The sequence below is a fragment of the Ictidomys tridecemlineatus genome, chromosome 4, assembly GCF_052094955.1.
Source record: "Ictidomys tridecemlineatus isolate mIctTri1 chromosome 4, mIctTri1.hap1, whole genome shotgun sequence".
NCBI lineage: Eukaryota > Metazoa > Chordata > Mammalia > Rodentia > Sciuridae > Ictidomys > Ictidomys tridecemlineatus.
The window spans coordinates 55,668,203-55,685,371 of record NC_135480.1 but is presented as its reverse complement, the minus strand read 5'-3'; the positions used below and the strand labels follow the sequence as shown (position 1 = coordinate 55,685,371).

General features: G+C 36.3%; 1 pseudogene; it reads right to left on the bottom strand.

The window, feature by feature from the left end:
* Positions 1–15,287: 15,287 nt before the first annotated feature.
* Positions 15,288–16,227, bottom strand: LOC144376659 (olfactory receptor 6B9-like; annotated as a pseudogene).
* Between the last annotated feature and the right edge of the window lie 942 nt (positions 16,228–17,169).

Sequence of the window (17,169 nt, the reverse complement as noted above, 5' to 3'; positions counted from 1 at the left end):
AGCTAGATCATCCAGAGGCAAAGATTGATTGATAATAACACCAAACTGAAGAGTAGGATCTGCACTGCCAGCAAGGGACCCTGAGACTACAGATACTTTAATTTTACACTTTAGAGTCATCATCTAGTCCAGGGTATGATTTGGGAATCAGGAGAAGTCACAAGTTCTCCAGAAAATCAGAATCAAATTCCTGAAAACAAAGAATGCAGAGCAAATAATGTCAAAGCAGAATTAACAAGTCAGACTTAGGGTTTAGACCTTAGGATCTGGACCTTCTTCATGTAGTACTAGGAGAAAATACTTTCTTTGTCCATATAGCCCCTGATTTCAGAGGCAGCTTGATTGTAGGAGATTATAGTGGTATAAATCAGTGCCAAGGAAGGTCCAGAACACAGGACAAAGATCCAGGGTAGTTTAAAACCTGGAAAAAATAAAAGCAACACATCAACTGGAAAAAAACAACAACAATAACAAAAAAACAAGAATACTTGAATCTGGCACATTCCTCAGATATGTATTTTGAATCTGGCAATGATTCTCTGCCTCTATTTATGGCCACGATTTTTAAAAAAATTAAATGAATAAAGGACTACCACTTTAGAATGATTAAACACTATGAACTACTTGCTTGTTTGAGGAAGTGCTGGCATCAGCAAACCTAATGTGCTGGCAATCATCTAACAGTATAGCACACACAATTATGTAGAGTATGTAACACTTAATAATAATAAATGATTATATAAATGACTTGCATAAAAACACATTTTGACATTGTAAGACTCTATTAATACAAACTATCATATATATAAAACATATAGATACACATATATATACATATATATTACTACCGTAACTATTTAATATATGCATATCTGCATACATAAGGATGATTCCAGTAGTCCCCCTATTTATCCAAAGGGGATGGATTTCAAGATCCCAGGTATATGCCTGAACCTGTATTTAGTACCAACCTCCATATATTCTATTTTTTCTATTTGTGAATATTCATGATAAAGTTTAATTTATAACTAAGAAATTAACATGCAATAAGAGATGAATAATGATAACTAATAATAAAATAGAACAATTATAATGATATACTGAATAAGAATTATGTGAATGTGGTCTCTTTCTCTCTCAAAAATTCTTATTATATTATAGATCTTAATATCATTGGTGATTTTTTTCTTTCCTTATTAAGAACTTCCACATTGTAAAAGGAAATACTAGCTTTTAAATATGGCTTCTCTTTAACATATCATAATTGCCAGTATCACTAGTTTTATACTGAGGGGTCATAGTTATCTATAATAAGGATTACCTGAACATTAGCATTACAAGATGGCTATTAAGCATTTAATGGAGGCAGGTAGTATACATAGTATGGCAATGTTGAAGGGGTGATCCATGTCCCAAGCAGTACAGAGCATGACAGTGTAATATTTATTTTATCATGACACTAAAAATGGCATGTAATTTAAAACTTGTGAACTATTTGTTTCTGGAATTTTCCATTAATATTCTTGGGTTTCAGTGAACTGTGGTTGACTACAGGTAACTAAAAGCACAGAAAGCAAAATCACATATAAGAGGAGACTACTATATATACATGTGGGTGGGTCCCCCATCTTAGTTCATATCTCCTTCCTAATTTGTATAATTCACCCATCTTGTTCCAAAACTGGCTCAAATTTTTATACTTAAAAAGCATTACTTGATGAATTCTATCTGCTCCTTGACTCTGAAACTTTTCCTTATTATATACACTGCTTGAAGACAAGTTGCTTAAAGAGTTGCCTTAGATGTGAGGCGACTTAAGATATTTAACAACTCAGAAGGGTCCTTTGCTTCCAGGAGTCAACAGGAGCTAAGGAGAAATTGAAATTTTATTAGAAATATATGTTGGCTTGAGATCATAAATCAAATGAAACTAAAAAGAGAAATACATTTCAAGAAAACCAATAGAGATGATCTGGAAAATAAAAGGCAGATTACAGGGAACAATAAAGAAGAATAAAATGTGGAATTTCTCAAGTGTTCATAAACTATTCTTGATTTGTATGTACTTTCTGACCTAAAAAACCTCAGATCCCTAACAAGGTAGTTGGTTTAATGAATTGGAAAGTTGAACACAGTGAATTGAATTCAAGTTTGACTTTTATCTTCACTAAGAAGAACTATCCTTTAATTAATTTTAACAACTCTCTCAAGGAAACAATTTTTTTCCCAAGAGGTGTAAAGCAATAAGAAAGCACATAACATAAATCCAAACAACTACAAAATAAAGTGAGAAGGAATTTTATATGTGAATGCACATTTAGTTATGTCTGATCTTTAAAGAATCATAGAAAAAAAATAAGAGCAGCATAACAAGAAACGTGGACAAAGGAAACCCCAATATTTAAGGGTATACTTAAGCATTAAAGGAAGTACATACCATTGGAACAAATAATTGAAGACCTATACTCTAGTCCATAATTAATCACTTACTAACCTTTATAATCTGAACCAGACCTTAAGTCATTTAAACTAGTTCACTTACTAGTGGAAAGGGGGCTATAACACTAAAACAGTAAATCAGAAAATCTTGAATACAAAGTTGTACACCATTATTAGTGGTTATGGTGAAGATTTACTGAATAATTATTTGAGATCTGGCCTCATGCTGGATACTGATAATATAAAGTTGAAATAGTCATATTCCACTGTTCAAAGTTGTGAGACGGAGATAAACACTTAAGCAAGCCAGTGTTGTACAGCCACAAGAAGGATACATACCTAGGTAGCCCGCTGAAGGGAGGACATAGTACTTCCTACACCAGGGGACTCCAAAGAAAGCAATGAGGCTTCCTTTTTATCTGCACCTGGACAGCTGAGCCCTTCGGGGGAAAAAAAATCACACAAGAAGACAAATGATACAATCACAGTTTTTTATGACTAAGATAAAATGTATTTCATATAAATATTTCAATCAAAGAACCATGTTGGAAATGTCCAAGCGGCTCTTGAGAGCAGTCTGGTGTGTCACCCAGGGCTCAGCTGAGCCATAGACAACAGCTCGCTGTCCTAAATGGTTTTTACTTAACTCACTCTCCATTTCTCCCAAAGATCCTTGCCTCTGATCTCCAACATGAAGTCCTACTTCCTGCTCCAACTCACAGCAGAGTTTCACCTCCTATTTTACAAAGACAAACAAGGCTACCAGAAGGTAATTTATTCAACCTCCCATTACCAAATCATATGTGCTCACCCTCTCATGTCTCTGCTTAGTCTGTTCTTATCTAAGACCAATTTTCACATCTTCTCTTGTTCTCATTCTCAGGAAACTGATATATCAGATATCCCATCTCTTTCTGTATATTAAATTCATTATTCTCACAAATATTCACTATGCATTCTTATGTGACAAACACTCTTCTGGATGTCTGGATTACTCAGTTAATAAAACAGACAGATGCAGGCAAAACAAAACAACAAAAAACCCTAATCCTAGGTAGTTACATCCTAGAAAAGAGATATAAACAGTAAATACCATACATACAAATTAGGCATTGTTAAGCTCTGTGTAGGAAATTAATAGACCAAGGTAAAGAAGATCAGCGCTGGCCTTGGCAACAGGTTGGTATTTTAAATAGAATGGCAAGATCAGGTATCCAGAGCAGCAGCATGAAGAAGGAGAAGGCAGTAGCCATCAGATTCTCTGATGGAAGAGTTTTCCTGACAAAAGAAATATGTAGTTCAGGTGAGGCACAATGTGAGAAACAATAAGGAATTGAGAACAATTGGAGCAGAAGTAGTGGAGGAGAAAAATGAAGTCACAGAAGCAAGAGGCCAGGGAGATGAGGATGAGTTAATCATTGTTCTAAACAGTTGTACTCATATTGCTTTCTTCTTTGAAAGAATTGGTGTGACTTTGGAAGGTTGTTGCAGAGTTGAGCTATTTAAGAATTCTTAAAATAACTTACAGATGACAGGTTACTGTTATTTGAATCATTCCCATATATTGAGCAATCAATCATCTCTTCCTAAAAATAATAAACTTATTCCTCACTGATTATATTTTTGTGTCTGTGTCAGGACACTGTACCGTCTACTACGCCTCTCTTCCCTTATCTTCTGTTTAGTATCTACTACTGCTTGCTTTCAAAATATCCAAGTTTTTTTTTCCATTTCAAAAACGTTAATGTCCCACTTCCTGGCCTATTTCCTCCACACTTTTAACTCTACCATGAACCTCTGAAAATACCCAGACAAATGACATTAGAGCTGTCTTTCAAGGGAGACAAACACAAGCAATAAAGAATATAGTATACTGAAAGAAGCATTACAATCAAGTATTGAATGTGGTGAGCATCCATCATAGAGGCTAATCATTTCTGTCTGGTGAGCCCAGAAAGCCTTCTTCAAACCACTTGGACTGAATAAAGCATGACAGAGATTTGGAAGAGATCTCACTATCAAGGAAAGAAGATGGAAAATCACAGAGTAAAGCAATGTAACAGTTTGATTAGAAAGAATTGGTAGGACAAAGGAGGATAAATGGACAAAGACAGGCTGGAAGGTAAGATGATGTGAATAGTTCTCTCGCTCCGCACTTTTTCCTGTAACCTGCTACTAATTCTTCCCATTTCCAACACATTGCATCCTACTGCATCTGATAAGATTATTTCTTGTCACTGTAGCTACCTGTGGAAAAGGAGACGAGTCTCATTTATTTATTCTCTAATTTTACCTGAGATACTTTTATTACTCTGAAATTCATGTTTTATTCTTGGAACCTTGAGAAGGCTCAAGGGACTGTATTGCTTTACTCACTACCTAGATCTCTGCCTGTAGTCCACTGTTCTGGGTACATGAGGAAGGCCACCAGAACCTGTCCTACACTCTTTCCTTGCTAAACACCCGCCCAGTGTTCCTGCTCAGCCTGCAGCTCCACTCCTCCTGTTTGCCTTTGCCATCCCCCAGCCTGCACAATCTCCAATCATATCAATAATATTCATCATTTTCTGGGTATCTCTTATATGGCATAATGTGTATGAAGCCCTTTCCAGATACTAGGTCACTTAACTCTCACAACAGGCTAATAAAGGAGATATGACTGGTCACATGTTATGGACAATTAGATAAATAATTTGGCTAAATTCACACAGGTGAAAGTAGCAGAGATGGAATTATAGACTATTTGTCTCCAAATTCTATACCTTTTCTACTGTGTAATAATCTTCCTCCTTTAAATATTGCTTCTCACCTCTCTCTCTGTCTGCCCACAGCCTCAATTCCAATTTATATCTCACATAGTATTGTATATCCATCCTCAATTCTCTCCCATTTTGTTCATCCTCCTGATCCTCATTTTGACACTTATAATGAAAGCAACTTTCTTTTTTTCAGGTCTATTTTTGTCCAAACTCCTGCCACTTTGAGTTTTTATGAGCAGTCTGGAGTTCCTAAAATCTAGTTGTTTTATATGAGCAACTTGCCTCCAACTCTATCTGTTCAAGGACTCCTAATATTTGTGGTGCTCTTCATTCACCCATTTTTGAAACTTCATATGTGCCTAACGTCTGAATGTACATAACCCCCTGCTCTGTACATTGTTTTCTGATCCAGTCACTGACTAGTACTTTAACCATTACCTACCTCTGAAAGTTGTTATTAGGAGTAGAGTGTTAAGTTCAGTCATAGTAGCACACTCATCTGCTGAGTCTAAGAAATATAATTGATTTGAGTTATTCAGAAGATGCTGGAGATGAAAAGTGGATTTTCTCAGGAAAAAGAGAAAGTAAGCTGGCCTTCTCTCCATAGTCCAGGCTTGTCATTGGCACTGTTGCCTGGTCAAGTCTCTTAGGATATTCTGGACAGATGACCCCCTTCCTCTCATATTTGTCCCTTGTGCTTCTGCAGCCCAGTTCAGTCTGCACTCAGAGATCTGGGGGACATTATGGAGGTGGCAGCTGCTGGGCAGGCAAGTCACACTACAGTGTCTGAGACAACACCATGACTTACACCTCCTCCACTGACTGACTGTGTACTCTGGGCCAGAAACTGTTAAATGTATCATCTCATTTGCTTCTTATATTGTAATGGGAAGGGGGCTGTGTTCTCCACATTGGACAGATTAGCAAAGTAATGCTCAGATTAATTAAATAACTGGCTCAAAGATACATAGTAAGAGGCAAGGCTAGAATTATTTTTACCTTTTTAATCTGTGAATGTTTAATAAGTGCCTTTCAGGGAACAGACTGTAGGGATAAAATTGTAATCAAAATAAACATGTAATACAGTTTTACATGGAAGATGGCTATTAAACAAAGTACCATGTTTGTGATGGGTTTACTAAAAATTATTTATGCCAATTAAAAAAAACTTCATGGAGTCCAAAAAAAAACAAAGAGAGGTTAGATGAAAATAAGGGGACTTGCACAAATAAAGGGAGAGTTTTTTAAACCAGGTTGGCTAAATACAAATATGAACTTATGATTCTCAAATTTTAATCCATCAGTGACTACTGCAGACCTGATCCTTACATTATTCTGATGCCCATATTTCTCTAATTTTGACCTTCTTCCTTCGTCAATACTCAGCCCAAGCTTCTGCCACACTAAAGAAGTTGCAGTTTTTCTGGGCAGCAATCCACTTTGAGACTGTAGTTGCATAGACTTCATCTTCCACCTGAAACTTCCTCTAACTCTTGCCACCCAGCAAATGCCTATTCAAATTTCATCCTAACAAACCAGCCCTGCATACCCAGTCCTAACACCCACTTCCTGCCTATTACTCCCAACTCCTTTTCAGTACCATCTCTGGTTTTATAACATTTTGGACCTGATAACATCATACCATCACATGTATCATTTTGCTTACCTGTCACCACTATTAGATTTGTGAACACCTTGAAAATACAATTTGAGCCTGCCTTTGGTATGTTTTTTATCTCTTGTATCTAGTATACTTCCTAATATATGTATGGCACTTGATAATCAAATAATTTGCAATGCTTAATTAAGACCAGATGCCTTACCAAACTGCATTCTGTTTATTTCTCATTAGAAACCTGGTGGAGTAGGTCATCTTGGTTGGAGATCTAGGTTCAGTTGTCCAGGGATCAGATCTGTGGAGAGGCATCCTGGAAAACATACCCTACATCACTCCATGAGTTTTGGCCTCTTCACCTAAAAGGAGTTACAGAAAGGTGACATAAGGAAATGGAGAAAAGTAATAGAGGCTTTGAAATAGCTTAGTTTAAATTCTGGGGAAAATGCTTCTCTATGAAGCTCAATAATTCCACAACTTTGAATCTCCTCACCCAGGAAAGACTCCAGGGTCCACAAAGATTACATGGGAATGCAAAATTATTCAGTTACCAATTCAAAGAAAATGTCGCATCACCTCAATTGTTATGTGACAAGAATTTTAAATCCAAAATTCAAAGTTTATTTCTTGCCTGTTGGATAAGAGATGAAGATGGCAGAGATTTTTCTGTTTGCAAGTGATTTTTCTCTTTGATCCATTCACTGTGTGTCTCTATCCCCTCACTCTCAATCTTGCTCTCTCTTGCTCTCACTCTTGGTCTTTCATTTCTCTGCCAAGGGCTAACTGTGTATGTTGACTCTTCCTGTGGTCTCACCTAGACAGACTATGGAGCTGGATGGGTCCAGGGTACAATGAACAGAGATGACTGTTCTTTTAAAGGTATATCCTTGGGGATCTGATTCACAAGTGCCATGGATATTCAAGAGCAACAATGACAAACAAGTTAGGGAATTTCCCTAATTATCTCCATAGGACAACAAAGAAAAATGCAAGATGGTTTTCAGGTAAAAAAATAAAATAAAATAAAACAGAGCAGCAATGAGATCATGGAAAATCAGGCTGGTGTCTGACCCTAATCCTAGATGCAAGCTTTTATTTTTTTTAACTTTGTCTCTTTCTGGGGAAAAATGTATTATGACTACTCTGATTCTTCAAGATATGATGCTATATGAAGGGGATGCTTGGAGGAGGATCAAAGCACAGAAAATTGATTTCACAGTGTTGATAGAGCATACAGAGCTCTTGAGAGATGAGCTTTCTCTCTACTCCCTTCACCTAAGCATAAAAGGTATATAATTGTACATAGGGTAGAAATGAAGCATTAGTGGGTAAAGCAAATTTTAAAATTATGTTTTCTACATAGCTTAATTTTGTATCTTTTATCTTTTAAGGAAATATTTCTTGTCTTTTCCTTTTGGATTGTTGTACATTGCTCTTATTTTTCCTATACTATATGAATAATCATTACCCTGAGGGAGAGACTTAAAAGGAGGAGTATCCATTTTTAGAAATCTAAAAACAAAACAAACCAGAATCTAAAGCAGAGTAGGAGACAACACAAAGACACAAGGAACCAGCAGGTGACAGTATTTTTGCTCTAACCTAGATGGCAACCTTCTCTTTCCCCAACTCAATTTTCCTATGTCCCCTGTTACCAACAGAGTGGTAATACCTTGCAGGTCATAATTGGACTTTGGGTCAGAGGAAAAGGATGAGGAGACTACTCAGGCTTTTTGAGTCCTGGGAATTAGGCCAGTGGAACAAGAAAGGATCTTATATCTGAGAGCTGGGCCAGGCCTGGTCACCAATCAGAATATATGACTAGAGTGAGACAAAATGTCTGTACCCACAAAGTTTCTGCTGCATACAACTCTCTTTGAAAACAGCAAGTGAGGTAGTAGCAACTGAAGATTATTGGCAACTATTTGGAGATTTTTTTTCAGTTCTTAAATGTTACACCATTAGAGGAGGAACAACAAACACAAATAAGTTGATAAAAAAGAGAATTTTAGTGCCATCTTTACAGCTTTCATGTAAACATTTTCTTCACTAAAATTCTTGAGAGAGAACAATAATATTTTCAATTTATGAATTTGTTTTTTAAAAATAATTATAAATACCAATTTTTTCATTAAAAAAATAATAACCTTTATTCAAATAATAGTAGGTAAAATAAGTATAAAATGCAAACTTAAAAACATAGTTATTACTATAGCAGTTTTCATCATTTGTCTAATGTAGGGATTTATTGAATATTGTTTCATGTTTGCTTATCAATATTCATAAAGTTTATTAACTTGGTTATCTTGGCGAGTAATATTGTAAACATTGCAACCCTAGGCCATCCCGGATATTTTAGGGACTAGTAGAATTACCCATTCAATCTCTCAAAAAAGAAATCTTTGAATTATTATAACATGTAATTTGTTTACCTTAAATTCTTCTATAAAAATTTGAAAGATTTGAGACTGTCTTGGGAAAGGCCATGATGATATCTATGATTACATAAGAGAAGCTATTTACAGCAAACAGACTACATCAGTAAGTTGTATGCTTGCCCCATTGTAAAGACTTCACTAGTGTTATCTAACATAACCCTTTCAACAACTCTATAGAATGTTATTACTATTTCCCAGTTTACAAACAAGAAAATAAAGATTCAGAACAACTAATAATTTTCCTAGGGTGATGTTTTATATAGTGGAATCCACTCTTGTTAGCTTTAAGCAATAAGGGAATTTGGTTCTTGTAAACTTTTTGAGAGGACTGGAAGAAATGCTTAGGGCTGAACCACAGAGACAACTGTCAGCACCAGAATCACATGTCCCTGCCAAAGTAGAAAAAGTTGCTATTGCTGCTGCAGTGTTGATGAATCAGAAGCTACTGGCTTCATAACTTCTGCCATCATCTACATCAGCTAAATAGATGCCCAAACGCTGCCCTTCTCTGCCTATATCTTGGGGGATTCAAAGTTTTATATAGATTCCACACATAAGTGAGATCATGTAGGATTTGTCTTCCTGTACCTGGCTTATTTCAGGTAACATAATGTCCCCTACTTGAAAGAATGACTGAACAAGGCTCATCGTTGGAGAAGTGCCAGTTTACTGAGGAACAGCTTTGCACATTTAGAGAGCTGGGGGCGGTTCAACAGAGCAGGGTATTGGCATGGGGTGCTTTCTGATTGGTGGGTAAGGATCATGAGGGTCAGCAGGGCTCACCATTGGGCAGCTCTTCCTGCCACTGTCTGGGGGCATGGGGAAGTTAGTACCAGAAGAGAAGCGGGGTCGGCACCATTTTTGGAGCCAGGGCGACTCCCAACACTACTTTCATTTATTTTGCCACAAATAACAGGATTTCCCCCTTACTAATGGCTGTGCAGGCAGATAAATGTCTTAGAAATCTATTGGACAGAATGGTGATTACAAGAAAAAAAGATACATTGTTTTATTTCAATGTTGTTTAAAAAAGTAGGTTTTAAATGTTTTCAACCATACAAAAATGATCAGTAGGTAAGGTATTAGAATTGTCCATTAGCCTGCTCTAATCATTCCACATTGTAAAAATATATGGAAAAATATCACACATAGATATACACAATTACCATTTATCAACTAAAAATAAAATTTAAAACATAAAAATCCAAAGAATCTCAGCTAAATGCATCAGACAGGAACTAAAATTAAAGCCTTTGCCTCATAGTTTTAAGCTTTCTAGCCTTGGCATTTGAGAAAGTATTGAAAGACATATGAAGAGATAATAAGTGAAATTTGTCTCAGGCACAGAACTAAAACTTGAAAGAGCTGGAAAGAACAGCTGCTGGATACACCAGGAGGTTTTGAAGGTGTCATTACTATTATTATAGTTTAAGAGCATCATATATATATTAAGACAAGAAATTATTTAAAAATATTTATTGACCACAGAATATATAACAAGTAGAGGTTATTTTTTTAGGAACTGGGTCATAAGCATATAACAAAAGAAACTTATACTATAGAATAAGAAACAATGTGTTCATTCAAATCATTATCAGGACAAGGAAGTGTCTGGAAGAGTATTTGAACCAAGAGACTGTCACTTTGAACAGGAATTAAACACATCCAGAAATCCTTGCTTCTTCATAGATTTCAGGATAAACTGGTAACCAGTTTACAGATTGTGTTGATTTATCCTGAAAACAAAAAACAAATTAAAAACCAGGTTTTTTCATGAAGAAACTGGGATTTATGTTGATCTTTAAAGTACCGTGAACAATCCTGTTCATCTTGTATTTTGTCAAATAATTTACAAGAGCATGCATCAAGCACTGTGCCAGATGCTTTCACGTCTATCCATTCTCTTTTAATTTTCATACCAACTTTTGAATGTAGATATTATGGCACACATTTTATAGGTAAGTAAACTGAAGCTCTAATAACCCATAAAAGACATTAAGGTAACAACAGAGTTTTAAGCTAAGTATTTGGCTACAAAGCTAATTACTTTCACAATATTTTCTCCCTTACTCAGTCTTCAATAGGGTAGTTTTAAAAATCAAAATACGTTGATTGTTAGAAGATCGTTTACCTCAGTGAGGAATTAGCAGTACCTGGGAAAGTATATTGAGGAAACTCTTACACCGATCTTAAAATATATCCCGATATACTCTGATAAGGGAGGAAGAGCAACCTAAAAAGGAAAAAGCAGGGGAAGGGTTCTCTGTGTAGTAAACTGAAAGTTGTTCTGGAGAAACATAGTGCGTCCTACTGATACCTGGAGGTCTACAATGCATGGCAAATAAGATGGGCACAACATATTTAACACCAGAGTATAAATTTACTGACTGTGTTAGCTTAGACATCTCAAAATCCATTCAATTTGAAAATGACATCATATGGGTAGAAGAAAAGTAGAAATTATTTATAGAAAAATTAAATGTGGAGCAAAATATTTGGTAGTATTTTCAAGTTCTGACCTACACTTTAGGTGAAAATAAGGTTTTCCTATGCCATGTTATTGATTTCAAAATATAAACATATGTGAGTTTTTAAAGTGACATTGTTTATTCTGGGTGTCCCCACAATGATATATTTCAATTTAACTAATAATTGTTGGATTCCATATCAGTCAGGATTCCAGAAAGAAAAAGAAAACAATCTCTGATGAAATTTTTGAGGAGAATTGCACATTACAACTATCTAGAGGTTGGACAGGTGAAACAGCCAGTCAGGAATATTGAGCCATGTAAGGACCAGCAGAGCAGAAACCCAGCATACCTGCAGCCTGAGAAGGGTGGGGGCCAGGTGGGGGGGGTCACTAGGCATTACCAAAGTCACACAAGTCAGCCAGGAAAGAAATGTCTTGCATTCTGTTTGCATCCTCCAATTTCCAGCTGGAGCTTCCACCTGGTTAAACCAAATTGGAAGCAAGAGGTCCATAGGATCAATTCCTCTCACCTCCTTGGAGATGGGCTATGCAAAGGACTAAGGAAGTGCAGAGGATAAAAATTGAGGGTCAGGAGTGCAAAGTAGTAATAACTAGTACAAGGCCTGTAATATCAAGCACTGTGGAAGCTATTATAATTATAAAGATGAATAAGGTTAATTCCTACTCTACAGAAACCCACAGTATAGTATTTGGCTACAAAGTAAAACACATAAACTGGTAACTGTCATTTAGAGTAAAAAGGTGCTACAGCTGAATATTTAATCAACTCACCTTGTTCCTGCTTCATTTTATCCGTGACTACTCTTCATCTGGTAGAAGTACAAGCTGAAGATCTAGTACTTTCAGAAACTAAAAATGCCAACATAGTACTTATATATCCATAAATTTTATGAGAAATTTTTAATATTGCAAATTTCAATTGGTAAAGATAAATTTTCTTCTTCATGTGACCACTTTCTTCCTCATTTCACTTCAAAATGTGCTAATCATCTTTTAATTTTTTGAGTATGTTACTATCTCTCTTGACTCTTGGGCCTTCCTCTCCCCACAACTTTGACTCACTGCTACCCACAATTTCTCACCCAACTAAAGCAATAGCCTACATGCTACTTATGCTAGAATATTTTCTCTGAGCATCTTGGCCATCTACCTACCATTTGCTTCCATAATACCTGTATTTGTATCATCACACTTATAGCATATATTTGTGCTCTTATCACTATTTATCTCTAAACTATTCAAAGGAATAATTCGTTTTACTTTGTTCACCATTTTGTTCTCAAAGACTATCATGGTAATGGTCTTAGAATAAAGGTAAAATCAGAAGATAATTATAAAACCACCAATATTTTTATTCATATCAATGGTGTTTCATCACCAATAATCCAATGCAATCACAAACACCACTACTACAACCTTGCATGGAAAGGAAACATAAGAAATACTCAGTAAATGAATGAATAAGTATAGGAAGAATTGATTTGTTATCACTATTGAAAACTTTAAGAGAGCTAATATCAGAATGGATGTCTCACATTCAGGATAAGTAAAATATAAGGTTTACTTCATGTAGATGGGAAAATAGAAGATATTATTAAAGTTTATGGATAATAGAATTATTCCAAAATAGATATTATAATAATAACAGAGTATGTTCTACTTAAATCATATTGAGAATTCTTAAGTAGTAGTGTAAGAGTCCGGCAAGGCATCGGAGAATGAGACCACCAACAGACCACTCATGCAATTGGCAGAAGGGGATTTATTGATCCAGCATGCTGGGGCTCCGTGCCCACTCAAGAAAGGAGAGCAGCCCAGAGCCCTGGGCAAGGGTTGAGCAGGGCTTAAGTACACTTTTGAGGGAGGGCGGGGGCTTTGCATACATCAGAACAAATCATCATGAGGCGCGGGAAAATCAAACAACAACTCTTAGACATGATTAGTATATTCATTGGCTGGAACAGGCTGGGCAAGGGTGATTGGTCACTCCTAAGTGGGGTATACATTTAAACTGATTGGTTTTGGGCCCTGGATGCCTACGTGCTGGACTACACAGGGTCCTAAGTTATTAAACAACTAAATGGCCAGTAGGGCATTGTCTTAACTGCCTTAGGAATTTCAGGTTCTGTGCACAGTTCAGAAACTCTACAATACCTAGTCCTTTACTTTTAACCCAGGCGTTGCAGTTTAGAAGCAGTTTTACAATGCCTGGTCCTTTACATTTTAACTCAGGCTTTGCAGCTTAGAAACTTTACCCTTTCAGTAGAATAACATAATAAGAGCAATATATAAGAAATTAGCCAAGGTATGTTGAATAACTTTGCAGGTGAACAAATAATTTTGGGGTCTCACTTATGGTAGGAATATATAGTTATATATAGGAATATATAGTTAGAATATCTCTTCCTGATTATTTCTTCTATATTTAGTCTCAATTTAATGAGATTTGTAGAATTCTGTCTGGCATACTACAGTTCCTTACCTAGTTAGCAAATGCCTCAATGATGTATAACACTTATTTGTTTTAGGAAATTTTGCATTTGTTTTTCATTAATTTGTATGTAGCATTTATTTTATAATGATGTATTGAGAGTTTCAGTTCGGTCCTACATGAAAGTGACAATATCCCTTTAGCTTGTTGGTGGTAGCATGATATACCCTGAAAAGCCAAAAGAATTCAAGAAGTCAAAAGAAAGAGTCTTAAGAGAGATACAACCAACTGCAAATGTGACAGGAATATCAATTATTTCATCTCTTGTGAAACTATTGCTCTCACCTCTGTAATGAGAAATGAGTTTTAATACTCCTAGAAGGAAGATAAAATTGAAAGAAGGTCATAAAATATCAATATTATTATTAATGTCAATAGTATTCCATCATTGACAACCCGAAGTAATCACAACCAGCACTATCACTACACCATTATCAGTTATCACCACATCTATACTTAACAACCAGACTGCTTTCAACACGTCAATGCTTGTTAGCTAACTTTCCTCCAGAGCCACTATCATAGAATCTTGAGAGGGAGGGAGAGGGGGTAGACGAGAGAGAGAGAGAGAGAGAGAGAGAGAGAGAGAGAGAGAGAGAGAGAGGATTTTAGAGTGAGATTTCCTGGGCTCAAATAATGAAATTGATAGTGATTAGGTAATAATCCTAAACAACTTATTTACTCTGTTCTTCATTTTTCTGATTTGCAATAAAAATAATAAACTCATAATATTTTACAGGAATAAAATGATTCATTATGATTAAAGTGCTAAGAACAATTGATTGCACACACTAAATATTTATTATAATTGTATGATTTCAAGGCACTAATAAATATCTACATTGTTTATTAATAATAGCCCACCTTTAGCATGACAAGTATTATGCACTATTTTCTACATTTTCTCCTACAACTTTTCCTTTTTCCTTTTCTCATGCTGCAATTTCTGTAGGAATCCATATTGTAGAACAGTGCTAGTAATAATGGAACCATGACAAATTTCATGAAAGAACATCCTGCATGGGACACTGTCTCCTTTTCAAGGCAGCAAAGATCAGCTGAGCAAGAGGCATTGACCTCCCCCCAAGGTCTTCTTGATAGCATTCTTAACTTCTTGATTCCTTAGACAGTAGATGAAAGGATTTAGCATGGGTGTGAGGACTGCATACACAGCTGAGATTAGTTTGTTGGAATTAAATGATGCAATAGCTCTGGGTCGGACATACATGAAAATCATGGCTGTGTAATAAATTATGACTACAGTGAGGTGGGATGCACAGGTGGAGAAGGCTTTCTTCCTTCCCTGAGTGGAGGGTATACGCAAAATGGTGGACACTATGTAGATATAGGACAGTGGTGATGAGAGGAAAAACAAGAATGACAATTGCCAAAGCAAAGTCCACCAACTCGGCTGTGGACATGTCTTTGCATGCCAGTTTGAGGATTGGTGAGATATCACAGAAGAAGTGGTTCATGACATTAGAGCCACAGAACGCAACATGTGAAATAAAATAAACTTTGATGACAGAGACTGTAAAACCACTTATATAGGAGAGGGCCATCAGCTGCACACAGTAACCTGTGGTCATGATGACTGGATATCGAAGAGGGTGGCAGATGGCCACATAGCGGTCATAGGCCATGGCTGCTAAAAGCACACACTCTGTGCAGGCTAGAGAGATAAAGAAATAGAGCTGGGTCATGCAACCTGTGAAGGAGATGTGCCGTCTCTGCAGGAGGAATCCATCCAGCATCTTGGGGACCGTGACAGAGACATACCAGACCTCCAGGAATGACATGCTACTCAGGAAATAGTACATGGGCTTATGGAGGGAGACTGTGTCCCAAACAGTGAACATGATAACAAGATTCTCTGCTACCACCAACAAGTAGACCATGAGGAAGAGGAAGAAGAGCAGGAGCTGCATCCATGGGGCAGTGGGGAAGCCCACCAGGATGAACTCACTGACCAGAGTGATGTTCATCTGCTGCATGACTGACAGCACTTGGAGGTACTGAAGTCTTCTATGGTAACACCACAAAAATGAAGATGTCTATGGCATCAGACCAAATACCAAAATAAGTCAGCAAATCTGTTTTCCTGAAAATGAACTCATAAAATAATTTCTGTTAAAGGTACTCTTCTTCAAATGTGATGCAAATTTTTTTTTGTTTTAACAAAAGCTTCCCTGAATTAAAACACGCTTCCAAACCAATTATTGCCGGTGATTGTAACTTACCTATTGACAATAATTGGAATGTCAACATTCATGTTATTCTTTGTTCCGTTATTAATGAAGATAGACCCATTTGATTCCATTGTTGATTCCATGTTAATTCCATTTCTATGTTTAATTAAAAACTTACCAAACAAATATTTATTTCCACCTGATATAAAACATGGAGGTAAGCATTGGGTCAGAAAATGTTCCAAAAGTTTAATATTTCTGGGATCCCTCCACTTTAGTGTTTTGATCCAGCACAATTTCTTCGAATTAGAGTCTGAAGAAATTTTTAAATGACAATAGCTATTGGAAAATTCCGTGGATACAAAAACCAGGTCAATTGCCCCAGCAACATTTGCTTTCCAAGCACATTCCTCTCCTGCATGGAAATTTTCCCTATTATACTGAATTTTATGCACACTCCTTCATGACTGTGGCCTAATTGCCATATTCAATTAATATTCATGTATTTCATATTCATATTCAATTAATATTCATGTATTTGAATATTGATTGGCAAATACATGAATTTTAATTGAATATGGATTAGCAAGTAAATTAATGAATCCCTTGAAACTTTGATATCCATAGAGAATCATCCAAAGGCAGATGAGAGAGATCAGTGGATCTCTACTGGCAAGACAGTATTTATAAGGCATCTTTGACAAATCTAGAGCTTGTACTTCCAGGATACTTTGATAGATCTGAGCC